The sequence below is a fragment of the Heptranchias perlo genome, chromosome 18, assembly GCF_035084215.1.
Source record: "Heptranchias perlo isolate sHepPer1 chromosome 18, sHepPer1.hap1, whole genome shotgun sequence".
In the NCBI taxonomy this organism is placed as follows: Eukaryota; Metazoa; Chordata; class Chondrichthyes; order Hexanchiformes; family Hexanchidae; genus Heptranchias; species Heptranchias perlo.
The window spans coordinates 7,649,486-7,675,722 of NC_090342.1; the positions used below are offsets into that span (position 1 = coordinate 7,649,486).

Below are 26,237 nucleotides of genomic sequence, written 5' to 3' on the forward strand. Positions count from 1 at the left end.
GGGGCCCATAGCCTTTGCTGTATCCAGTGCACTCAGCCATTTCTGGATATCACGTGGAGTGAATCGAATTGGCTGAAGACTGGCTTCTGTGATGGTGGGGATATCGGGAGGAGGCCGAGATGGATCTTCCACTCAGCTCTTCTGGCTGGAGATTGGTTGCAAACGCTTCAGTCTTGTCTTTTGCACTCACGTGCTGGACTCTGCCATCATTGAGGATGGGGATGTTTACAGAGCCTCCTCCTCCTCCCATTAGTTGTTTAATTGTACACCACCATTCACAACTGGATGTGGCAGGACTGCAGAGCTTTGATCTGATCCGTTGGTTGTGGAATCGCTTAGCTCTGTCTGTAGCATGTTGCTTCCGCTGTTTAGCATGCATGTAGTCCTGTGTTGTCGCTTCACCAGGTTGGCACCTCATTTTTAGGTACGCCTGGTGCTGCTCCTGGCATGCTCTTCTACACTCCTCATTGAACCAGGGTTGATCCCCTGGCTTGTTGGTAATGGTAGAGTGAGGAATATGCCGGGCCATGAGGTTACAGATTGTGCTGGAATACAAATCTGCTGCTGCTGATAGCCCACAGTGCCTCATGGATGCCCAGTTTTGAGCTGCTAGATCTGTTCTGAATCTATCCCATTTAGCACGGTGGTAGTGCCACACAACACATTGGATGGTGTCCTCAGTGCGAAGATGGGACTTCATCTCCACGAGGACTGTGTGGTGGTCACTCCTACCAATACTGTCATGGACAGATGCATCTGCGACAGGTAGATTGGTGAGGATGAGATCAAGTAGGTTTTTCCCTCACCACCTGCCGCAGGCCCAGTCTAGCAGATATGTCCTTTAGGACTCGGCCAGCTCGTGGTGCTACCGAGCCACTCTTGATGATGGACATTGAAGTCCCCCACCCAGAGTACATTCTGTGTCCTTGCTACCCTCAGTGCTTCCTCCAAGTGGTGCTCAACATGGAGGAGGACTGATTCATCAGCTGAGGGAGGGCAGTAGGTGGTAATCAGCAGGAGATTTCCTTGCCCATGTTTGACCTGATGCCATGAGATTTCATGGGGTCCGGAGTCAATGTTGAGGACTCCCAGGGCCATTCCCTCCTGACTGTATATCACTGTACCGCCACCTCTGGTTGGTCTGTCCTGCCGATGGGACCGGACATACCCAGGGATGGTGATGGAAGAGTCTGGGACATTGGCTGAAAGGTATGATTCTGAGAGTGTGGCTGTGTCAGGCTGTTGCTTGACCAGTCTGTGGGACAGCTCTCCCAATTTTGGCACAAGTCCCCAGATGTTCATGAGGAGGACTTTGCAGGGTCGACTGGGCTTGGTTTGCCTTTGTCGTGTCCGGTGCCTAGTGGTCTGTCCGGTTTTATTCTTATTATGACTTTTCGTAGCGAGATTTTACAACAGAGTGGCTTGCTAGGCCATTTCAGAGGGTGATTAAGAATCGACCACATTGCTGTGGGTCTGGAGTCACGTTTCGGCCAGACTGGGTAAGGATGGCAGGTTTCCTTCCCTAAAGGGCATTAGTGAACCAGATGGGTTTTTACGACAATCCAGTAGTTTCATGGCCACCATTACTTGATACTAGTTTTTTATTCTGGAATTTTATTTAATTAATTGAATTTAAATTCGCCAGCTGCCGTGGTGGGATTTGAACTCATAACTCTGGATTATTAATCCAGGCTGCTTTGATTACTAGTCCAGTAACATAACCACTATGCTACCGTACCCCGTTATTGGAGCTTTCAAGACTGAGGTGGATTGATTTTTGTTAGGTAAGGGTATCGAGGGATGAGGAGCAAAGGCAGGTAAATGGGGTTGAGGTACAGATCAGCCATAAAGAATAAGAAGACCACATACTCCTTGCAAAATGGGGTTGAGGAGCAGAGGGATCTTGGGGGGTACAGATACACAAATCACTATAAGTGGCGATGCAGGTCAATAAGGCCATATAAAAAGCAACAAAGCACTGGGGTTCAATTCTAGAGGGACAGAATTGAAAAGCAGAGAAGTTATATTAAATTTGTCTCGAACCTTGGTTAGACCACACTCGGAGCACTGTGAACAGTTCTGGTCTCCATATTATGAAAAGGATATAGAGACACTGGAGAAGGTGCAAAAAAGATTTACCAGGATGATACCAGAACTGAGAGGTTATAACTATCAGGAAAGATTGAACAGGCTGGGGCTCTTTTCTCTGGAAAAGAGAAGGCTGAGGGGTGACCTGATAGAGGTCTTTAAGATTATGAAAGGGTTTGATAGGGTAGACATAGGGAGGATGTTTCCACTTACAGGGGAGATCAGGTGAAATTATCCACTTTGGTAGGAAGAATAAAAAAGCAGAATATTTTTTAAAAGGTGAGAGACTAAGAAATGTTGGTATTCAGAGGGATTTGGGTGTCCTTGTACATGAATCACAGAAAGTTAACATGCAGGTACAGCAAGCAATTAGGAAGGCAAATGGTATGTTAGCCTTTATTGCAAGTGGGTTGGAGTATAAGAGTAAGGAGGTCTTGCTGCAATTATACAGGGCTCTGGTGAGACCTCACCTGGAGTACTGTGTACAGTTTTGGTCTCCTTACCTAAGGAAGGATATACTTGCCTCAGAGGCGGTGCAATGAAGGTTCACTAGATTGATTCCTGGGATGAGAGGGTTGTCCTATGAGGAGAGATTGAGTAGAATGGGCCTATATTCTCTGGAGTTTAGAAGAATGAGAGGTGATCTCACTGAAATGTATAAAATTCTTAGCGGGCTTGATGCTGAGAGGCTGTTTCCCCTGGCTAGAGAGTTTAGAACTAGGGGTCATAGTCTCAAGATAAGGGATCGGCCATTTAGGACCGAGATGAGGAAAAATGTCTTCACTCAGAGGGTTGTGAATCTTTGGAATTCTCTGTCCCAGAGGGCTGTAGATGCTCAGGCACTGAGGATATTCAAGACTGAGATCGATAGATTTTTGGACTAAGGGAAATGGGGATAGGGCGGGAAAGTGGAGTTGAGGTAGAAGATCAGCCATGATCTTATTGACTGGCAGAGCAGGCTCGAGGGGCCATATGGCCTACTTCTGTTCCTATTTCTTATGCTGTTATCAGAACGAGGGGCCATAAATATAAGATAGTCACTAATAATTCCAATAGGGAATTCAGGAAAGTCTTCTTTACTCAGAGAGTGGTGAGAATGTGGAACTCGCTACCACAAGGAATAGTTGAGGCGAATAGCATAGATGCATTTAAGGGTAAGCTAGATAAACACATGAGGGTGAGAGGAATAGAAGAATATGTTGATAGGGTTAGATGAAGATGGGAGGGAGGAAACTCGTGTGGAGCATAAACACTGGCATGGACCTGTTGGGCCGAATGGCCTGTTTTTGTGCTGCAAATTCTATGTCATTCTAGGTAATCTATGCAATGATAGAATTGAATGGCGGGGCAGGCTTGAGGGGCTGAATGGCCTACTCCTGTTCCTATGTCTGTTCACTCCACAGATTTCGATTGTTAAACTAGTTAGCTTCTGGTTTCCCATGTGGTGATATCTCCATCTATCCACAACGGATGGTATTGTAACTGTTTGCAGACACTAATCCGGCATTGCCTTAAAGAACAGAGCTTTCACATTTAAGAAGCAAGTTATTTATTCAAGAGATGAGAAGAAAAAGTAACTTGTAGTGGAAAGTCAGGAACGTTATATTTAAACAAAAGGATAATTATCAGAAGACTGTACATGTAGATTCGTCAAGTAGTTTGATAAACCTGTATTCAAATACTCCCACCTAGCCCCCCCCACCAAGATTTAGATATCTGAATACACTCCTTAATTCATTACAGTGAGTGATGGTGAAAGTTCAATCTATCTAGGACTCTTTTCTCTAGAAAAGAGAAGGCTGAGGGGTGACCTGATAGAGGTCTTTGAGATAATGAGAGGGTCTCATAGGGTTGACGTAGAGAAAATGTTTCCACCTGTGGGGGGAGTCCAAAACTAAAGGTCATAAATATAAAATAGTCGCTAATAAATCCAATGGGGAATTCAGGAGAAACTTCTTTACCCAAAGAGTGGTTAGAATGTGGAACTTGCCACCACAAGGAGTAGTTGAGGCGATTAGCATAGACGCATTTAAGGGGAAGCTGGATAAACACATGAGGGAGAAAGGAATAGAAGGATATGCTGATAGGGTTAGATGAAGTAGCGAGGGAGGAGGCTCGTGTGGAGCATAAACACCGGCACAGACCAGTTGGGCCGAATGGCCTGTTTCTGTGCTGTACTTTCGATATAACTCTTTTTGTGCCTACTCCAGAAGAGATTCTTCAAAGGGAGATCTTGGGTACTGGTAATTTGGTGGTTATGTTACCGGACTAGTAATCCAGAGGCCTGGGCTAATAATCCAGAGAACGTGAGTTTAAATCTCACCTTGGCAGTTTGAGAATTTGAATTCAGTTTAAAAATAAATCTGGAAATAAAGAGCTGGCATCAGTAAAAATGACCCATAAAACTGTTGGATTGTCTGAAAAACCCAGTTGGTTCACTAATATCCTTTAGGGAAGGAAACCTGCCATCCTTACCTGGTCTGGGCCTATGTGTGACTCCAGTCCCAAACCAACGTGGTTGACTTTTAACTGCCCTCTGAAGTGGCCTAGCAAGCGACTCAGTTGTATTAAAAGCCCTGCCCAGTTGTTCAAGAAGAAGGCTCATCGCCACCTTCTCAAGGCAACTAGGGACGGGCAATAAATGCCGGCCTTGCCAGCGATGCCCACATCCCGGGAATTTTATAAAGATAGACTGATATCTGGTGAAGATACGCATGTTCAGAATGATTGTTATTAGCCAGTTGAAGCAGCTAACAGTTACTCTGATGCTCATCACAGGCCACCAAACAGTGGAGATGAGACAGAGGTGGAGATCTGCAGGGAGTTCAGAGAGCGATACTAGAACAGCAGGGGGCAATAATACTTTGCAACAAACGAAAATGGAAGTGAGAATTTAGATGTACTAGATGGGATATGGAACAACTGTTCGAGATAACTACAGAAAAGAAACTAGTTTTAAAAGAAATTGTAAAACTCAAGATGAATGAGTCGCCAAACCTGGATGGCTGTATCCTAGGCCATTGAAAGCAGTCAGAGAGGAGATAGCAATACTCCTTAAATATGAAAATGGTGCCTTGAGACAAGAGAGTAATCAATGTAACATCTTTGTTCAAGAAGGGGTAGGGGGATAAACTAGGTAACTATAGGCAAGTTAGTCTCAGGTCACCATTGGCGGCCGTGCCTTCAGCTGCCTAGGCCCTAAGCTCTGGAATTCCCTCCCTGAACCTCTCCGCCTCTCTACCCCTCTCTCTCCTCCATAAAGTCGCTCCTTAAAACCATACCTCTTTGACCGAGCTTTCGGTCAGCTATCCTAATATCTCCTTATGGGGCTCGGTGTCAAATTCTGTCTGATAATCGTTCCTGTGAAGCGCCTTGGGACGTTTTACTATGTTAAAGGCGCTATATAAATGCAAGTTGTTGTTGTTGACTGGTGTAGTTGGGAGGAGCATTCCCGCTTCTCCTGGCTCCACAGGAAATGTAATTTAAAAATTTTTAATTGAACTCACCTCCAGTTGGGGGTCCGGTGAGGAATCCTGGGGTGGGGGGGGGGGGGGAGGCCAAACGTCCTCCTTCTCTGTTGTAAACTCACCCGGTGTGTAATCTGTACTTTTTACTCCTTTCTCTGTGTACAAGTAATTCCAGAAATGATCTGAAATAAAATAAATGTTGATAGATCAAACAGAATTAAAAAATCATAAAATTACTCCCTATATAAAATCAATGTATTAGTTTTTAGTTAAGATCAATTCTCTATCAATTCTAGACACTTTTTGCACCTTGGTTATGTAAGACCAAATTCCTCGTTCTCCATCTTGCATTACAATATTTTAAATTATTTAATTCATTAATGTTCAAATTATGTGGAGTCAACCGTCGGAACAAATTAGACCTAGTTAGTTATACTGGTTATAATGGGATAACTCCGCACCGGCTATGATTGACGGCCTTGGACTATCTCTGCAGTGTTAAAGGATAGAATCCAGCATGCAGAGGGCCACTGATACCTATTTTAGGGGCTTTAGGAATTTTGGCCTCTGTTGAACAAGATATGGTGCTTGCCAAACAGGGTTAAGATAACCCATCGTTGGACCAATACAGGCCATGAAGAACGCGAAATCGAAAGCAAAACACAGCGGATGCTGGAAATCTGAGATGAAAACAGAAAACGCTGGAGAAGCTCAGCAAGTGGGGGCAGCATCTGTGGAGAAAGAAACAGAGTTAACGTTTCAGGTCGAAGATCGACTTTTGAGCAACGCTGAGTATGTTTACATTGCTAATAAAGTCAGCTGAGCTGTTCTGCGCTGGGATAAACCAGATTCAGCGTCCCCCTGGTCCTTTTCAAAGGGGTGTTTTCAGAGTCTGTGGCCTACAAATACTGATGTGGGGAGAAAGCTCCCAACCGGTATTAATCTGGCCAATGGAGATTGGAAAATTGTCCCTCGAGTTCCAGCTCCGAATGTGCACTGTGCAAATCTTTTTCTCCGATCTCCGATCTGCCCATCTTTTACTGCTCTTGCACAATGGCCCATTTTGTAACTCAGGGTAGGTGGTGAATTAGTGGTTGCCAATCCTCCAGGATTGTCCTGGAGTCTCCAGGAATTAAAGATTGATCTCCTGGACACTGCTTCCAGCAACTCTGGAGAAAAATCATTGGGGCATTAAAAAATGTGGGTTTTCTTTTCCATTTACTTTCAAAACTTTTTTTATTAGTTATAAAAATATTGGCGATGGGGGGGTGGGGAAGGTTATCTGATTGACAGTCAAGAATTATCCAATCAGAATCTGTTCACTTTCCATTAGGCCATGGGAAGGTGGGGAGCTGGGATAACGGACATTCTGGGCAACCAATGGCGGGAGTGTGGGGGCGGGGCGGATGGAGGCGGGAGGGTCATGTGATGAAACCTCCGGGAATACATCCGACCAGAGTTGGCAACCCCAAGGTGAGGTGAGTTACTCACCCACAGGCTCCAAAAATCAGTCCCGGGCTGCTTTAAGGGGTAAAGGAGGGGGTAGAATGTCCCGGGCAGGGGGGAGGTCTGATGCTTTCCTTGTGGGCCCACTCGGAGTTAAAATTGGAGGCTGGTCCCGAGTCGGCAACCTCTCCGATCTGCCCACTCTTTGTATCAACTCTCGGAGGCTTCCTTACAACGTAAGACTTATTGTCAGGCAATAGTTATTACCTCCAGCTACCTCGGCCTTGTTTCTCTCTCTCCCCCCTGGAGAAAGTGCCAGGGAGAGAGGGTCCGGCGGGTGGGGTCGTGCGTGGGGTTCCCTGTCACCCCCCCCCCCTTCCCCTTAAGTCGCTCATTCCCCCCTCCCCACGCTCGAGCTGCTACTGCTGTTGCTGCAAAGGTGGCAGCAGGACGGGACTGAGTGAGGTTCTAGGTGGATCCCCTTGTGCATGGGCACCGTAGGCCCGTCAGTTAAATTGTCACTGACTAACATCAACCTGAGAGTCAGCTGTGGCTCAGTGGGCAGTACTCTTGCCTCTGAGTCAGAAGGGTATGGGTTTAAACCCCCACTCCAGAGACTTGAACACATAACCCAGGCTGATGCTCCCGGTGCAGTACTGAAGGAGTGCTGTACTGTCAGAGGTGCCCTCTTTTGGATGAGACGTTAAACTGAGGTCCCTTCTGCCCTCTCAGGTGGAGGTAAAAGATCCCATGGCATGATTTCGAAGAAGAGCAGAGGAGTTCTCCCCAGTGTTCTGACCAATATTTACTCAACCAACCACCTAAAAACTGATTATCTGGTCATTATCACATTGCTGTTTGTGGGAGCTTGCTGTGCGCAAATTGGCTGCTGCATTTCCTACATTACATCAGTTGACTGCACTTCAAAAGTACTTCATTGGTTGTAGAGCAGATTGGTACGTCCCGATATCGTGAAAGGCGCCAAATAAATGCAAGATCTTTCCAGTGGGGAGGCAGGATTTAAACTTGCTGCAGTGTCCTGTCCTGACGTTCCCCCCCAGACTGCTTCTGTCCCTACGCTGATCTTTACCACAATCGGGGCCAAGGGATCAGGTGGATCTGCCCCGCGAGCGTTTATGTATCTGAGTACGATACACTGAGCTACGTTCGACGTACAGAAGATTTGCAGAAATAGGAAAACAAGGATTTTATCTGCGTTTTTTTTGGGAGGATAATAATAGATTCAGGAATAAAACCAGCGTGAAAGAGATGGATGGAGTAATTGTATCAATTAAATGTGTGATTAAAACGAAGATTAAAATTTTTAATCGCGAGATGAATCACGATTATTTTTTTTAATTGCTTGACAGCCCTAATAAAAATACTAATCAAAAATTGTATACAGACATTAGGGGTCATTTTATCAGGTCGTCATTCTTGTGTGGAGCCTCAGGTGCTGGGAGTGTGAATTTGTGATATGGTCCCTATTCAAAGAATCATGGAATCATACAGCACGGAAGAAGGCCATTCGGCCCATTGTACCTATGCCGGCTCTTTGAAAGTTATCCAATTAGTCCCACTCCCCTGCTCTTTCCCCATAGCCCCTGAAAATTTCTCCTTTTCAAGTATTTATCCAATTCCCCTTTTGAAAGTTACTATTGAATCTGCTTCCACCACCATTTCAGGCAGTGCATTCCAGATCATAACATAAGAAATAGGAGCAGGAGTAGGCCATACGACCCCTCGAGCCTGCTCCGCCATTCAATAAGATCATGGCTGATCTTCTACCTCAACTGCACTTTCCTGCCCGATCCCCATATCTCTTGATTCCCTTAGTGTCCAAAAATCTATCCATCTCAGTCTTGAATATACTCAACGACTGAGCAACCGCAGCCCTCTGGGATAGAGAATTCCAAAGTTAATGTGTAGGTACAGCAGCAATTAGGAAGGCAAATGGTATGTTAGCTTTTATTGCAAGGGAGTTGGAGTATAAGAGTAAGAAGGCCGTGCTGCAATTATATACGGCTCTGGTGAGATCACACCTGGAGTACTGTGTACAGTTTTGGTCTCCTTACCTAAGGAAGGATACTTGCTTTAGAGGGAGTGCAACGAAGGTTCACAACCCTCTGAGTGAAGAAATTTTTCCTCATCTCTGTCCCAAATGGTTAACCCCTTGTCTTGAGACTATGACCCCTAGTTCTAGACTCTCCAGCCAGCGGAAACAGCCTCTCAGCATCTACCCTGTCAAGCCCTCTAAGAATGTTATATGTTTCAATGAGATCACCTCTCATTCTTCTAAACTCCAGAGAATATGGGCCCATTCTACTCAATCTCTCCTCACAGGACAACCCTCTCATCCCAGGAATCAATCCAGTGAACCTTCGTTGCACTCCCTCTAAAGCAAATATCCTTCCTTAGGTAAGGAGACCAAAACTGTACACAGTACTCCAGGTGTGATCTCACCAGAGCCGTATATAATTGCAGCAAGGCCTCCTTACTCTTATACTCCAACTCCCTTGCAATAAAAGCTAACATACCATTTGCCTTCCTAATTGCTGCTGTACCTACACATTAACTTTCTGTGATTCATGTACAAGAACACGCAAATCCCTCTGAATACCAACATTTCTTAGTCTCTCACCTTTTAAAAAATATTCTGCTTTTCTATACTTCCTACCAAAGTGGATAATTTCACATTTCCCCACATTATACTCTGTCTACCACCTTCTCGCCCACTGTCTTACCCTGTCTATATCTCTTCGCAGCCTCTTTGCACCCTCCTCAGAGTTTACTTTCCCACCTCGCTTTGTATCGACAGCAAACCTGGATACATTACACTTGGTCCCCCTCATCTAAGTCATTGATATATATTGTAAACAGCTGAGGCCCAAGCACTGATCCTTGCGGCACCCCACTAGTTACAACCTGAAAATGACCCGTTTATTCCTACTCTCTGTTTTCTATCTGCTAACCAATCCTCAATCCATGCTAATGTATTACCTCCAATCCCAAGAGCCCTAATCTTGTGTAACAACCTTTTGTGTGGCACCTTATTGAATGCGTTTGAAAATCCAAATATACTCCATCCACTGGTTCCCCTTTATCTACTGTGCAAGTTACACCCTCAAAAAACTCTAAAAAATTTGTCAAATATGATTTCCCTTTCATAAAACCATGTTGACTCTGCCTAATCATATTATGATTTTCCAAGTGCCCTGATACCACTTCCTTAATAATGGATTCTAGCATTTTCCATACTACTGATGTCAGGTTAACTGGCCTATGGTTCCCTGTTTTCTCTCTCCCTCCTTTCTTGAATAGTGGGGTTACATTTGCTACCTTCCAATCCATGGGAACCGTTCTAGAATCTAGGGAATTCTGGAAGATCAAAACCAATGCATCCACCTATCTTTGCAGCCATCTCTTTTAAAACCCTACGATGTAAGTCATCAGGTCCAGGAGATTTGTCAGCTTTTAATCCCATTAATTTCTCCGGTACTTTTTCTTTACTAATATTAACTAATTTAAGTTCCTCACTCTCATTAGATCCTTGGTTTCTGGTATGTTTTTTGTGTCTTCTACTATGAAGACAGATACAAAATATTTGTTTAATGTCTCTGCCATTTCCTTATTCCCCATTATAATTTCTCCTGTCTCAGTCTCTAAGGGACCCACGTTTACTTTCACCAGTCTCTTCCTTTTTACATACTTGTAGAAGCTCGTACAATCTGTTTTTATATTTCTTGCTAGTTTACTCTCATATTCGATTTTCTCCCTCTTTATCAATTTCTTGGTCATCCTTTGCTGATTTCTAAAACCCTCCCAATCCTCAGACTTACTACTCTTTTTGGCAACACTGTAAGCATCTTCTTTTAATCTAATATTATCCTTAACTTCTCTAATTAGCCACGGTTGGATCACTTTTCCCGTGGAGTTTTTATTCCTCAAGGGAATGTATATTTGGTGAGAATTAAGAATTATTTCTTTGAATGTTCACCATTGCTTATCTACCATCATATCTTTTAATCTAATTTCCCAATGTACCTTAACCAACTCGCCCCTCATATCCATGTAATTGGCTTTGTTTAAATTTAAGACCCTAGTTTTGGACTTAACTACATCACTCTCAAACTCAATATGAAATTCTACCATATTATGATCACTCTGCCCTAGAGGATCCTTAACCATAAGTTTACCAATTAACCCTGTCTCATTACACAATCACAACACTAGATCTAAAATAGCCTGTTCCCTAGTTGGTTCCTCGACATATTGCTCCAGGAAACCATCTCGAATGCATTCCATGAACTCGTCCTCCAAACTACATTTGCCAGTTTGATTTTCCCAGTCCATATGAAGATTAAAGTCCCCCACAATTATTGCATTACTCTTGTTACATGCTCCTCTAATTTCCCGATCGTAACAACTCGCTGTGTAAAAGAAACGTTTCTCATTTCCCCCCTATTGTGTCCGATTCTGCGTAAATTTTCTTTTGTTTGGATGGGTCGAGATGGCAGTTGAGTTCTTGGACTGGGATGTCCCAAGTGCTAAACCAGAGTGAAAACTCCATGAAGCATTAATGTCAGTTTAAGGCCCAGTGGCACAATATAAACAAGACACAATCCAATGGTCCGACTGGTTTGTCTTTGGGCTGTATCTCTTATCTTTTGACTGTAGAGGGCGCAGGATCTCACTGGATGAACATTTCTCCTGCGCTCTCGTGCAGCTGGATTTTAGAACCATGTGAACATGGCAGATCTCAGTATGTCCAAAATGAGTACATCTGAAATCACTCCACAAACAAATGATAGAGGCTCATTTATAAGTTCAAAAGAGTAGGTTTGAACCGGGATTGGGATCTTCCCAGTGAAGTGATTTCAATCTGAATCCAATGAGAATGGTTCATGAACAAAACTTGCCTCTGTTCCTTTGCTTTCAGCTTCTCTCTGGGGCGTCCTCACCCAGGGTAGGAATCAAACTGTTGGTGAAAAGCTTTTCCCCACATAAGCATTGAAGGCTCAACATGCCATAGCATACAAGGCTACGGACCAAATGCTGGAATATGGGATTAGAGTAGACAGGGCTGATGGCCGGCGCGGACACGATGGGCCGAAGGGCCTCTATCCGTGCTGTATAACTCTATGACTATGACTCTATGACTCTATGTCAGGCCTTGGCTCAGTGGGTAGCACTCTTGCGTCTGAGTCAGAAGGTTGTGTCCCACTCCAGAGACTTGAGCACAAAATCCAGGCTGACACTCCCAGTGCAGTACTGAGGGGGTGCTGCACTGTCAGCGATGCTGTCTTTCGGATGAGATGTTAAACCGAGGGCCCCCTCTGCCCTCTCAGATGGTCGGAAAAAAATCCAATGGCACTATTCGAAGAAGAGCAGCGGAGTTCTCCCTGGTATCCTGGCCAATATTTATCCCACAACTGACATCGCTAAAATAGATGATCTGGTCATTATCTCATTGCTGTTTGTGGGATCTTGCTGTGCCCAAATTGGCTGCTGCATTTCCTACATTACAACAGTAACCACACTTCAAAACGTACTTCATTGGCTGCAAAATGCTGTGGGAGGCCCTGAGGTCGTGAAAGGAGTTATATAAATGCAAGTCATTCTTTTTTTAATCAGTTACATGCAGGCGCTGTCTCTCACAAACACACTGTTAATTTGTGCAGTCACAAATCATCTCAGAAACCTAACTGACCCCCGTCACGGGGGGACACCCCCCCACCGCACCCCTCCGCACGACATCCCAGGGAATAACTTCCGATCGGCGAAGTTCAAGTTTGAACACGTAACGCGTTTGAACTACAACCTCTGTTTGTTTTTACGCAGGCCTTGACCGTTTAAAATAAACACATGAAGTGTTCGAAGGTGAAATCTCTCTTCCGTCTCACTCTCCCTTTCATGCAGCCTCTTTGAGTGTAATCTTTTCATTCAGGGCAGTTTTACGGGACGGTTTATTTGTTGGAAAATTGGTTCCAATCGACTTCATGCTGTAAAACTTTAACAACTCTCAGATACAAGGGAGGTCTGTCTGAATTAGATGGGGGGCACAGTTACCTGCGATGAAACAACAGCGTTTCAAAAAATGGTCCCAAAGCACAATTTTATCGACTCCTTAAATGATCCCATCTCTTTAAGTCGATGCTGGCTGCACCAAGTTGTAAAAACGTTAACAGAAACGAAGTCAATCATCTCCCCGCAGTTAACTTCCACAGATCAGATTACTTGATCAGTAAACTGCTGCAATGGGGAATTCTGTAGAAAACAAAACCATTCAGTATTCCTGTAGATATTTAGTCATGACTCAGTGGGCAGCAGTCTTGCCTCTGAGTCAGACGGTTGTGGTTTCAAGTCCCATTCCAGAGACTTGAGCCCAGAATCTAGGCTAACATTCCTACTGAGGGAGTGCTGCACTGTCACAGGTCCCGTATTTCGGATAAGACATTAAACCGAGAGCCTGTCTGCCCTCTCAGGCGGACGTAAAAGATCCCACGGCACTATTTGAAGAAGAGTAGGTATTTCTCCCCGGTGACCTGGCCAATAGTTATCCCTCAACCAACATCACTAAAAAACAGATTATCTGGTCGTTATTTCTATTTGTGGGACCTTGCTAATGTTTCCTACATCACAACAGTGACTACACTTTAAAGATACTTCATTGGCTGTAAAGCACTTCTGGACATCCTGAGGTTATGAAAGGCGATATATAAATGCAAGTCCTTTCTTTCGTTATAAACTACTTGGGAATTATTCTTGCGGGGATACGGTCACACTGTCACACACACTCACACACACATTCACAGACAGGCGCACATACACACCCCATATATACACACGTGTGCGCACACAGAAGAGTTAGGCACGTATGATTAGCAGTAGGCAATGAAGCTCTAAACCACTAAGTTCCCAAAATGAACTGACTTTCAGAGACAGTGTACGATCTCGGGGCTGGAGGATCTATCTGGCCTTGGAAAGTGTACCTTCTGGTGACGGTGAGCGTAAAGGGCTTTGGGACGTCCTGAGGTCACAAGAGGCACGATGTAAATACAATTTCTTTCTTTATAATAAGCACTCTCACTGGGAGTGCAGAAATGGAAATTTGAACCTTTACGTTACGAGATGACGTTGCCTAAAAATGGAAATGTATCTTAAATTGGAGAACGGCTATTAACTCATTCATTTATATAAAGAATATAATTTTATCCAATTAGGCTTTGCTTTGTTTTTATTTTGGTTTTTTTTAAAGCTGTGGTTGGTCAGTCCAGCCCCTGAGCCCATCGATTGGCTCCAGTTGGAAAGTCGATACGACTGTGCATATATTTTTCGTTGCTAACCAAACAAAGTCACCCCTTAGAGTTTGAAATCTGTCTCAGCTCACTGTGCCAAATAAAACAGTTGCTGCCTTAATCCTGCCCACGGTCTGGTAATAATTACAGAGTGACCAACCGATAAAATAATCCTCGGCCACCACAAACCCCAGCTGTTCCAGAATTGGAAATTAAATTTTAACCAAGTTGAATCGAATGCTTCAGGAGCCAGTTTTGCTTGTTTCAAAAGATTGCTGACTTTAATAATCTTTCTCTCAGTTGCTGGTGATTTTTAAAAAATATTCGAATAGGTTTGTTTACGTTATGACTGCTGATGGCGTCATCGCGGGAAATGGTTTGGACGAGCCTGCCTGTGCGGGGGAGACCAATTAACATGTACAGTGGAGGTGACTCGATCACTTGAAGCACCCGGCGTTAATTATTGGATGTCTAGGAGAGTTAATTCAGCTCCTTCACTTAGCCAGGCTCAATGGCTGCTCCAGACAAACTCTCCCGACGATACCATCAGCCTGTTCAAACAAAAAGGTTCCAACAAAAATGTAAACAAAATGATATTGAGGTTAACCACTGAGAACTGTAACTGGTCTCTAAAAGAGGGTCCAGGTGTGTTGGAGAACAAACCTTCATCTGCCTAAGAAAGATTTGGGTCTTGCACACAATGGTGAGGAAGATGAAGAAATTATGCCAATGTTTCTTCACTCTACAGGCATTATTGGGTTAATTGTCCAAGTTCACAATACTGATGGGCAGAGTCATCCGTTGGCTTCGCAAATGGGCCCATACCATGTTTTCTAGTACTGATCAACCCTAGCTCAGTTGGTAGCACTCTCACCTCTGAGTCAAATCCCACTCCAGAGATTTGAGCACAAAATCTAGCGCTGACGTTCCCAGTACAGTGAGGGGGGAATGCTGCACTGTCAGACGTGCTGTCTTTCGGATGAGATGTTAAATCAAGATCCTGTCTGCCCTCTCAGGTGGATCTAAGAGATCCCAAGGCATTATTTGAAGAAGAGCAAGGGGGATTTCTCCCTGGTGACCTGGCCAATATTTATCCCTCAACTAACACCAAAGAAAAACAGATTATCTAGTCATTTGTCTCATTGCTGTTTGTGGGAGCTTGCTTGTGTACAAATTGGCTGCAGTGTTTGCCTACAGGACTGTACTTCAAAAAGTACTTAATTGGCTGTGAAGCACTTTGGGGTGTCCTGAAGATGTAATAACCACTGTATTAACGCAAGTTCTTTCTTTCTTTTGATTCATTTTAATTTAGTGGTCGGTAAACCTGTGATTTCCTGATTGCCATATCTAGTGGATGAGGCTAATTGGTGGGAGAGTAATCTCAAAAAATGACCTCCACAAAGCTGAAGGATGAAACGCCATTGCCTCAATTTCTGTCTCTTCCTCCCAGTGTGTATGAGATCTCTTTAGATGTGCTTTGACAGGCTGACAAATGAAACGTTGATCTAATGTAAAGCCAATACTGAAGAGAGAAGGTTTTAAAAAATTCATTTTTGAGAGATGGGTGTCGCTAGCAAGGCCAGCATTTATTGCCCATGCCGAGTTGTCCTTGAGAAGGTGGTGGTGGGATATTGCAGCTATTGAAATGGATACAGCAGAGAGCAACCAGAATGATTGAGGGGATGGTGGGATTGGATTCCGAGGAACGATTATGTAAGTTGGGCATGTTCTCACTGGAAGAGAAAAGATTGTCAGGTGATACCATTGCTGTTTTTAGGATTCTGAAGGGACTGGATAATGTCGACCATGACAAACTATTTCATCTTGTCCAGAAGAGTAGAACCAGCGCTTGAAGGCGGTAAATTCAAAACTAATCTGTGGAAACAATATTTCAGTGAGCGAGTGGTCAATCTATGGACCAGACTCCCAAGGGAGATGGTGGAAACAGTTAGTATCGATTCATTCAAATGCATAATCGATAGATTTATTTCAGAAAATGACATTTTGGGATACAGTATATGAGTAATTTGAGACATGTCATGTGGTGAGTGTAACTTGCTTGGGAGGAACAGGTCACTTTGGACCTATGGTTCCCAAAGCACTCCACCACTGGGGGTTTTCCTCGCCTCATGTCTGGGTCTGTTGTAGGCCAATTGATGGAGACTGATTGTTATGATTAGTCAACAACTCCATAATCGAAGCGTCATGTGAGTATTAGGATAGTAGGAGACGAACTAGATGGACCTTGGTCTTTTATCGTCTAGCAATTCCTATGTTCTTCTTGAACCGCTGTAGTCCGTGTGGTGAAGGTGCTCCCACAGTGCTGTTAGGTAGGGAGTTCGAGGATTTTGACCCAGTGATGATGAAGGAACGGCCGATATATGTCCAAGTTGGATTGGTGTGTGACTTTGGAGGGGAACTTGGAGGTGATGGTGTTCCCATACAGCTGCTGCCCTTGTCCTTCGAGGTGGTGGAGGTCGCGGGTCAGGGATCAGAAGAAGCATGTTTGATTCGTAAAGTAAGTTCCTTGCAGATACAAAACTTTTTTTTTTGCAATGTTCTTGCTTCTCTCCTGAAGGCGCTGAGTTCGTACTGGGGTACAGTTCAACCAAGCGGCCATTCTTCACGTGAGAGTGTTGACAGCGAGGGTCAGTTGGCTATTTGACTATATGTGGCATCAGGTATGAGCTTAATCTAGTTCTTTCCCAACCGTCACACACTCGCACTTGTCATTAGATGCCTGTAAGGAGCGGGACCGCTGACCGATTTTTATCCCCCTTCCAACTGCAGGGCATGTGGCCTTTAAACATGCAAATTCTCCGTTTGAAGTGGAACAAAGGGGAGGCTCCAGCTCCAGTCATGAACGTTAGCTCAGTGAGTTTGGACCAAGAACATGTCTGAACACCAGTAGCCCTTGACATCACATCACCTGTTCACACAGGTATTCACAGGAATGGCAAATGCTCAAATAATGTTCTGACAAGGAAGTGTGTTTAAACAGCAACACGGTGATTTCTGCCAGGTGAGAAAAAATAAAGAATAAAATGATTCACTGATCAACAGTGTTTCTTTCACAAACACAGCAAGTCATGAGGATGTTCTTTGAATTGGAGTTTAACTAATCAGTACATCACCCTAAGGTGGTTCTAGGGCTCTTGTTAAAACAGGTATAAAATTGTCTGATGCAGTCATTAATATATCTTTATTTTATTGCCCTTTAAACTTTGATAATATGAAAGCTTTCCCAGCTTGGACATGTTTGCATTCTTAGGATTACGAATTCAGGCATTTAAATGAACGCAGCTGTCTCATTTTAATTTCCAAAATCGGTAGTGCATGAGAACAGAGGGAAAGAGGGCAAGCTGCTGCAAATACACTAACCTCAGGGACTGGAGCTCAAGCCAGAGAAAACACAGACCTCTCCTCTGAAGGTTTGATGTGTGGAATTGCCCATTAATGTCTGTGGCACTTATTTCTGTCCTTTATACAAGATAAAATGATGTAACAAAGTCAATTGCACATCAATAGATTTTTTAAAAAATTCATTCTCAGGATATGAATTATCCTGGCAAGGATGGCATTTATCGCCCGTCCCTAATTGCCCTTGAGAAGGCGGTGGTGGGCCTTCTTCTCAAACTGCTGCAGTCCGTGCTCCCACAGTTCTACCTGTTAGGCAGGGAGTTCCGGGATTTTGACCCAGCGCCAATGAAGGAACGGCTGATAAATGTCCAAGTCAGGATGATGTGTGACTTGTCTTTCTAGGTGGCGGAGGTTGCGGCTTAGGGAGGTGCTGTTGACATCAATGTTTGTGGTTTGAGGCCTAAGGGGTAGACCGCAGAATGCCTGAGAACTGGTGAGTACATATTACATATAGGATTACACAGAATGTACAGCAGAGAAACAGGCCATTCGGCCCAACTCCACAGAGCCTCCACCCCCCCCCCACTTCATCTCACCCTATCGGCATACCCTTCTATTCCTTTCTCCCTCATGTGTTTATCTGGCTCCCCCTTAAATGCATCTATACTATTCACCTCAACTACTCCTTGTGGCAGTGAGTTCCACATTCTAATTACTCTCTGGGTAAAGAAGTTTCTCCTGAATTCCCTATTGGATTTATTGGAGACTATCTTATATTTATGGCCCCTAATTTTGGTCTCCCCCACAAGTGGAAACATCTTCTCTATGTCTACCCTATCAAACCCTTTCATAATCTTAAAAGACCTCTATCAGGTCACCCCTCAGCCTTCTCTGTTTGTGGAGAAAAGAGCCCCAGCCTGTTCAATCTTTCCTGATAACCTCTCAGTTCTGGTATCATCCTTGTAAATCTTTTTTGCATCTTCTCCAGTACCTCGATATCCTTTCTGTAATATGGGCACCAGAACTGTACCTGTAAACTTCTTAAAGTCCACTGAGACACTAAGAGCTCCACATATCTGTCCCACTCTATCTGGGATAATTCCATCCTGCAATGCTTCTCCCTATTCCAAATAAAGTAATAGAACCAAGAGTGAAGATGCTTTTTAAAAAGTTGGTTTTCATTATGAATGAAAACACTGAAAAGAGTTGGTTGTTCTTTGGCATAATTACCATCTTGATGAGTTTAACTCTGTCACAGATGGAAAGTTGCAGACTGTGTGGGAGGTCCCATTCTGTCTTGTGCAGCAAGAAAATAAAATTTTATTGCGTTACTCAACCCAAGTCATGCAAGAAAGTATGTTGAAAGTATGTTGAGGCAAAGTCCAACACCACCAAAGCAGCTCAGCTGGTTATTCATCTCATTGTTGCTTATGGGACCTTCCTGTGCACAAATTGGCTGCTGCGTTTACCTACATAACATCAGTCTCTGCACGTCAAAATTTATTTACTCATTGGCTGTGAAGCATTTTGGGATGTCCTGAGAATATGAAAGGCTCTGTATAAATGCAAGTCTTTCTTTCTTTCTTTCTATTTGTATTAATTAGCAGATGAGGAAAGGAAACTTATCATTTAAAGGGAAAGGGAACTTATCATTTAAAGGGAAAGGGAACTTATCATTTAAAGGGAAAGGGAACTTATCATTTCCCCTGCACTGTTGGAGGTGCCGTCTTTCGGATGAGAAGTTAAACCAAGACCCCACCTGCCCTCTCAGGTGCACGTATAAGATCCCTCGACAAATATCTTGAAGAAATGCAGGGGAGTTCTCCCCAATGTCCTGGCCAATATTTATCCCTCAACCAACATCACTAAAACAGATTACCTGGTCATCTGTCTCACTGCTGTTTGTGGGATCTTGCTGTGCACAAATTGGCTGCTGCATTTCCTACATTACAGCAGTGATTACACTTCAAATGTACTTCATTGGCTGTAAAACACTTTGTGACATCCTGTGGCTGTGAAAGGTGCTATATAAATGCAAGTCTTTCTTTCTTTCTCTCTCTCTTTTTATTTCTTTCTGTATCTATTAGTCAGTCAACGCTTTAACGTTGCTTGTTTTTCTATGGCTTCTTTATTATTGAACTGTAAGGTACAGCATGCAGATATAAAATGCATAAGATATGGCAGTCTTACACGTCCAGGGCAATGCATCTTATGGTCAATGTGCTACAAAGCCATTAAAGGCCCCCACGCCAAGTTACTCCTTGACAAAAGTGGACTACCCCGGAATGTTTAAAGTGCGGCCGCACGTACTGAAAGACAATCTATCTGTACTATATCGAGGTTCGTCTGATTGGAATGGGAAGAGTAGAACGACGGGCCTCTCTCGTAGGAGCATATTTAACAGGAAACACAGCAGAGTTAATGTCGGAAAATCCCGCGCCGAGCCCATGCTGCAAGCCTCACATTCCTGATGGGAAGCAGCTGCTCACGGAGCAGGTGGAGATGCTACACAGCGCCCATATGGAGTCACTCCGACTTGAAGACTGATGAGAAGCAAGTTTATTTTAAAGAATGGGACCAAAGCAGGGACACTGGTAATGGGGATGGAATCCTGAGGTCCTTTTAACTGTCTGCTAAACACCTATTTAAATATGGAATCGCTGAAACAATGTCTGTGGAGCTTTTTAAAGACCACAGACTGCTTTATTTCCCACCCCCCCCCCCCGCCAAGGGTCACGTCTAGAATCATTTACCGACACCAGCCAGGGAAAACTCTGTTTCGTATTTATCGTACAATGAAGCTTAGCTCAACAGTTAAGCTTTTTTTTTGACGTTATAACCCGTACTTGTGAGGCAAAAGCAGAGACAGTAACCTCAGCCCTGCTGGGTAATTTGGCGTGGTGCCACTTTTGCAAGTTTGCATGTGTAGAAGTTTCATCTGAGGCTTCATTAAACCTCTGGAGTTACACCCTCTTCCAAAACAAGGCTGACCCAGCCAAAACGCTACAGGAACTATACTGGAACTGTAGGGATCAGTTCTACAAAATTGGCCTATTTTTGGGTAGGAGAAGATGACGGATGCCCTTTAAACTGGAACAAAAAGAAATAAAAAGTAAGAACTTGCATTTATATAGCGCCTTTCACGACCTCATGACATCCCAAAGGGCTTCACAGCCAATGAAGTATTTTTTGAAGTTCAGTCACTGTTGTAATGTCGGAAATACGGCAGCCAATTTGCGCACAGCAAGGTCCCACAAACAGCAATGAAATAAATGACCAGATAATCTGTTTTAGGCGTTGGTTGAGGGATAAATGTTGGCCCCAGGATACCAGGAGAAACTCCCCTGATCTTCTTCGAAATAGTGGCTGTGGGATTTTTTTAAAATCCAGTTGAGAGGGCAGACGGTGCCTCGGTTTAATGTCTCACCCGAAAGACGGCACCTCCGACAGTGCAGCACTCCCTCAGTACTGCATTGGAAAGTCGGCCTAGATTATGTGCTCAAGGCTCAGGTAAGTTAATCTCCTGGTGTCCTAAGCGCTGTAGCTGGGGAGATACTGCAGTCCTCCATCCCTACTTAAAATCCTATTGGATATGTTTTTTGAAACTTCCCTTTCCCTCGATGGCCTGGTAGGCAAAGGACTGCTTGACATAATATTAAGACACAGGATTGATTCCCAGGCCTTTCTGAGTTAGCTGACCTCAAGCAGGGTGACAGTTGACCTCATTGCTCATGCTCGGGGTTAGGGGTTGCCAACTCTGGTAGGCCATATTCCTGGAGGCTTCATCACATGACCTCCTGCCGCCCACTGCCCCGCCCCCACACTTCCGCCAACGGATGCCCGACATGTCCATCCTCGCGGCTTCCCGCATTCCCGCGGCCAATTGGGAAAACGAACAGAATCCCCATTACCCGATTGGACGAATCTCGACTCTCAGTCAAACAACCTTTCTCCCCCATCTCCAACATTTTTTTATAACTAATAAGGAAAATTGTTCAAAGGAAGTGAAAAAGAAAACCCAATTTTTTCTTTTAATCGGTGATTTTTTCTCCCGGGTTTTGCTCGCAGCAGGGTCTTGGAGATTAACCTTCAATTCCTGGAGGCTCCAGCACGATCCTGGAGGGTTGGCAGCCCCTGTTTGGAGTGGGGAGAAGACAACCAGCAAGATCCCGACCCCTGTTCGCTGCTCAGTGGTTCCTGCCGTAACACGTAAAGTTTGAGAACAAAATGGCTGAACATCAGGCTGAAAAAAAAATCAACCAGCCAGTGAAAGTACCTAACAACCTCTGTTATGGTCAAGTGTGAGTAATGGGGGGGGGAGGTAGGAGGAGGAGGAGGGGGGGAGGAGGAGGAGGAGGGTGACGATGGTTTCAGGCAGCAGCAGGCCAGGAAAATCAATGTACCTTCAAATCGAGTGGAGTTTAAAACAAGCTTCTGATCCTAACTCACTCCGTTCCTGCCGGACAGGTTAGGTTAAAATGACCCCACTATCCCCACCAAGTCTCTACAGGTAGCGCAGTATAGAAATGGGACACACTGTAGACGTGCATTGTCCTTGAAAAACCCAACAGGATAATGTGGAGTTGGCTTCGAATACATGGACGTGTGAAGGGATTTTCATTTCCAAACAATGCTTGATCCCTTCCCCCCCCGCCCCCCCCCCGGCCACTCCTCCCCACACCCGCCACCTGCCTTCGCTTTATAAATACAGAAGTCCTTGGCCTCCCTGACGGAAAGCAGCAATGTTTACTTTACGCAGACTTGATGCAGACACGCTGACTCAGGCTAAACCGAGGAGTCTTTTAATGCTGCATCTGAACAATAGCCTCTTTACAAAGCTCTGTGGCAGTGAGACAAACAAACCAGTGTGCTGGGTGTCTGTACCTACCAACCCCACCAGCAACATGAAAGCGAGTCATTTTCTTGTGCCGTGAACCACTTTTTTGTTTCACACAAGTCGGGATAACGACATTTCGTTAGCTACAATCTTGGAACAGTCTATAAATGTTTCCAATCAATTTATTCTGAAGCCAAGTAAAATCTGTGGCCACTTAAAACCTCTCAAGAGGGCTTTCAGGCTAATCTGTTTCCTGAAGAATAATGCACAATTATTTAGAAGCGTTCAATAATATATAGCCAATTAATTAAAACAGTGGAAGGTTGCAGTTTAAAAAAACCAACACAGAGGCTTGCTCTCAAGGACAAGAGAAGATATGGTAATCTATGGTAATTATAATCTGCATTTAAATAAGAAATGGTTCTTTTGTACAAGCTCTTCAGAATCACTCTGCGTAAATCATGCAGTAAGAAAATGTTTCAATATTATGCTTTCAATGTTCTAGTTCCTCAGTCTGTTACCTTAAGAAAAACGTGGACTTTCAGCAGGCTACAACAGAAGCAAAATACTGCAGGTGCTGCGAATCTGAAATCAAAACTGAAAATGCTGGAAACGCTCAGCGGGTCAGGGCAGCATCTGTGGAGAGAAAAAAAACAGAGTTAACGTTTCAGGTCAATGGCCTTTCATCAGAATTGGAAAATGTTAGAGATCTAACATCTAATGTTAGAGACTGCGCTTGGCCTGTTCCATTCATATGTATCCAGACGTAGCCAAAGAATCACCTGCAATGGCTTCTCTTCCTGCTCCCACACCGTTACCTCTGGAGTCCCCCAAGGATCTATCCTGGGCCCCCTCCTATTTCTCATCTACATGCTGCCCCTCGGTGACATCATCCGAAATCACATTGTCAGGTTCCACGTGTACGCTGATGACACCCAGCTCTACCTCACCACGACCTCCCTCGACCCCTCCGCTGTCTCTTATTTGTCACATTGCTTGTCCGACAGGATGGGCAAAAATTTCCTCCAACTAAGTATTGGGAAGACCAAAGCCATTGTCTTCAGTCCCCGCCACAAACTCCGTTCCCTAGCCACTGACTCCATCCCTCTCCCTGGCCACTGTCTGAGGCTGAACCAGACCGTTTGCAACCTCGGCGTCCTATTTGACCCTGAGATGAGCTTCCGACCACATATCCGCTCCATCACCAAGACCACCACCTTCCACCTCTGTAACCTAGCCCGTCTCCACCCTGCCTCACCTCATCTGCTGCTGAAATCCTCATCCATGCCTTTGTTACCTCTGGATTTGACTATTCCAATGCTCCCCTGGCTGGCCTCCCATCTTCCACTCTCCGTAAACTTGAGCTCATCCAAAACTCTGCTGTCCTTATCCTAACTCGCACCAGGTCCCGTTCTCCCTGTGCTCGTTGACCTACATTGGCTCCCGATCCGGCAATGGCTCGATTTTAAAATTCTCATCCATGTTTTCAAATCCCTCCATGGTCTCGCCCTTCCCTATCTCTGTAACCTCCTCCAGTCCTACAGCCCTCCGAGATCTCTGCGCTCCTCCAATTCTGGCCTCTTGCGCATCCCCGATTTTAATCGCTCCACCATTGGCGGCCGTGCCTTCAGCTGCCCAGGCCCTAAGCTCTGGAATTCCCTCCATAAACCTCTCCCCCTCTGCTCCTCGCTCTCCTCCTTTAAGACACTCCTTAAAACCTACCTCTTTGACTAAGCTTTTGGTCACCTGTTCTAATACCTGCTTTTGTGCTAGGTCTCAAAATTTGTTTGATAATGCTTCTGTGAAACACCTTGGGATGTTTTATTGTGTTAAAAGCGCTATATCAATGCAAGTTGTTGTTTATAAGCACGTCCAGAGCCAGGGAAAAGGGAGGCAGCAAAAGAACAAAAGGGAGATTGGGTGGAGGGCAGGAATGATTCATTGACAAAAGTGATGATGGTGCGAGGCAAAATTGAGTGACATTTTGTTCCTATACTTGTCCCATTGCCATGTTCTGTTTTTTATTTCAGATATACTGCATCTGCTTTTGGAGAATTATCCATGTTATCTAAGTTCTGATGTTACAGATTTTAGAATGTTTTCTGTTATGAATGATAAGGGGTAATTTTAAGAGTTTGATATTCCTGTCACAGAGTGTTGTGCGATGGGAGTGCATATCAGCCCATTCGATTCATGGTCCGAATGATTTTCCATCCATTAATTTGCATTTATAAAGCTGCTTATCAGGTCCCTCAGAAATATCTCTTGAGTGCTTGACATGCAGTGAATCCTTGTTGTCCTCCAGGCCCAAATTCCTGAGATGTGGGCCATTTAAAAAAAAATTAATTCATGGGGTGTGAGCATTGCTGGCAAGGCCAGCATTTATTGCCCATGAGAAGGTCATGGGGTGAGCCACCATTTCATTGAACAACTAAGTGGCTTGCTAGGCCATTTCAGAGGGCAATTAAGAATCAACCAGATTACTGTGGGTCTGGAGTCATATATAGGCCAGACCAGGTAAGGACGGCAGGTTTCCTTCCACTAAAGGGGTTTTTACGACAATCTGGTAGTTTCGTGGCCAAAGGAGGAGATTGCGGGGGCTCTGACACATATATTCAGAACCTCTCTGGCCACAGGGGATGTGCCATAGGACTGGAGAACCGCTAATGTAATACCATTATTCAAGAAGGGGAGTAGGGAAAAACCGGGGAACTACAGGCCAGTGAGCCTAACATCAGTGGTAGGAAAATTATTGGAAAAAATTCTGAAGGACAAAATTAGTCTCCACTTGGAGAAGCAAGGATTAATCAGGGATAGTCAACATGGCTTTGTCAAGGGAAGATCATGTCTGACTAATTTGATTGAATTTTTTGAGGGGGTGACTAGGCGTGTGGATGAGGGTAACGCAGTGGATGTGGTATACATGGATTTCAGTAAGGCCTTCGATAAAGTCCCCCACAGGAGATTGGTCAAGAAGGTATGAGCCCATGGAATCCAGGGTGCCTTGGCACTTTGGATACAAAACTGGCTTAGTGGCAGAAGGCAGAGGGTGATGGTCGAAGGTTGTTTTTGTGACTGGAAGCCTGTGGCCAGTGGGGTACCACAGGGATCGGTGCTGGGTCCCTTGCTGTTTGTGGTCTACATTAATGACTTGGATATGAATGTAAAAGGTATGATCAGTAAGTTCGCTGATGATACAAAAATTGGTAGGGTGGTAAATAGCGAGGAGGATAGCCTCAGTCTGCAGGACGATATAGATGGGTTGGTCAGATGGGCGGAACAGTGGCAAATGGAATTTAACCCGGAAAAGTGCGAGGTGATGCACTTTGGAGGGACTAACAAGGCAAGGGAATACACAATGAATGGGAGGACCCTAGGCAAGACAGAGGGTCAGAGGGATCTTGGTGTGCAAGTTCACAGATCCCTGAAGGCGGCGGAACAGGTAGATAAGGTGGTAAAGAAGGCATATGGGATACTTGCCTTTATTAGCCGAGGCATAGAATATAAGAGCAAGGAGGTTATGATGGAGCTGTATAAAACACTGGTTAGGCCACAGCTGGAGTACTGTGTGCAGTTCTGGTCGCCACACTACAGGAAGGATGTGATCGCTTTGGAGAGGGTGCAGAGGAGATTCACCAGGATGTTACCAGGGCTGGAGCGCTTCAGCTATGAAGAGAGACTGGGAAGATTGGGTTTGTTTTCCTTGGAGCAGAGGAGGCTGAGGGGGGACATGATTGAGGT

General features: G+C 44.6%; 1 long non-coding RNA gene across 3 annotated transcripts in view; it reads right to left on the reverse strand.

Annotated features, from left to right (window-relative positions):
- Positions 1–16,261: 16,261 nt before the first annotated feature.
- The window catches only part of LOC137334549 (uncharacterized), a 54,739-nt gene continuing 44,763 nt past the window's right edge, over positions 16,262–26,237 (reverse strand). For 2 of the 3 annotated variants that reach the window (XR_010966172.1, XR_010966173.1), the window contains 4 exons: positions 23,018–23,132; positions 21,747–21,902; positions 17,681–17,779; positions 16,262–17,314 (listed from right to left, as the gene is read on the reverse strand). This is a non-coding gene — a long non-coding RNA (uncharacterized lncRNA). The remainder of the gene's footprint in view (positions 17,315–17,680; positions 17,780–21,746; positions 21,903–23,017; positions 23,133–26,237) is intronic. The other variant, XR_010966174.1, reaches the window with a different exon arrangement.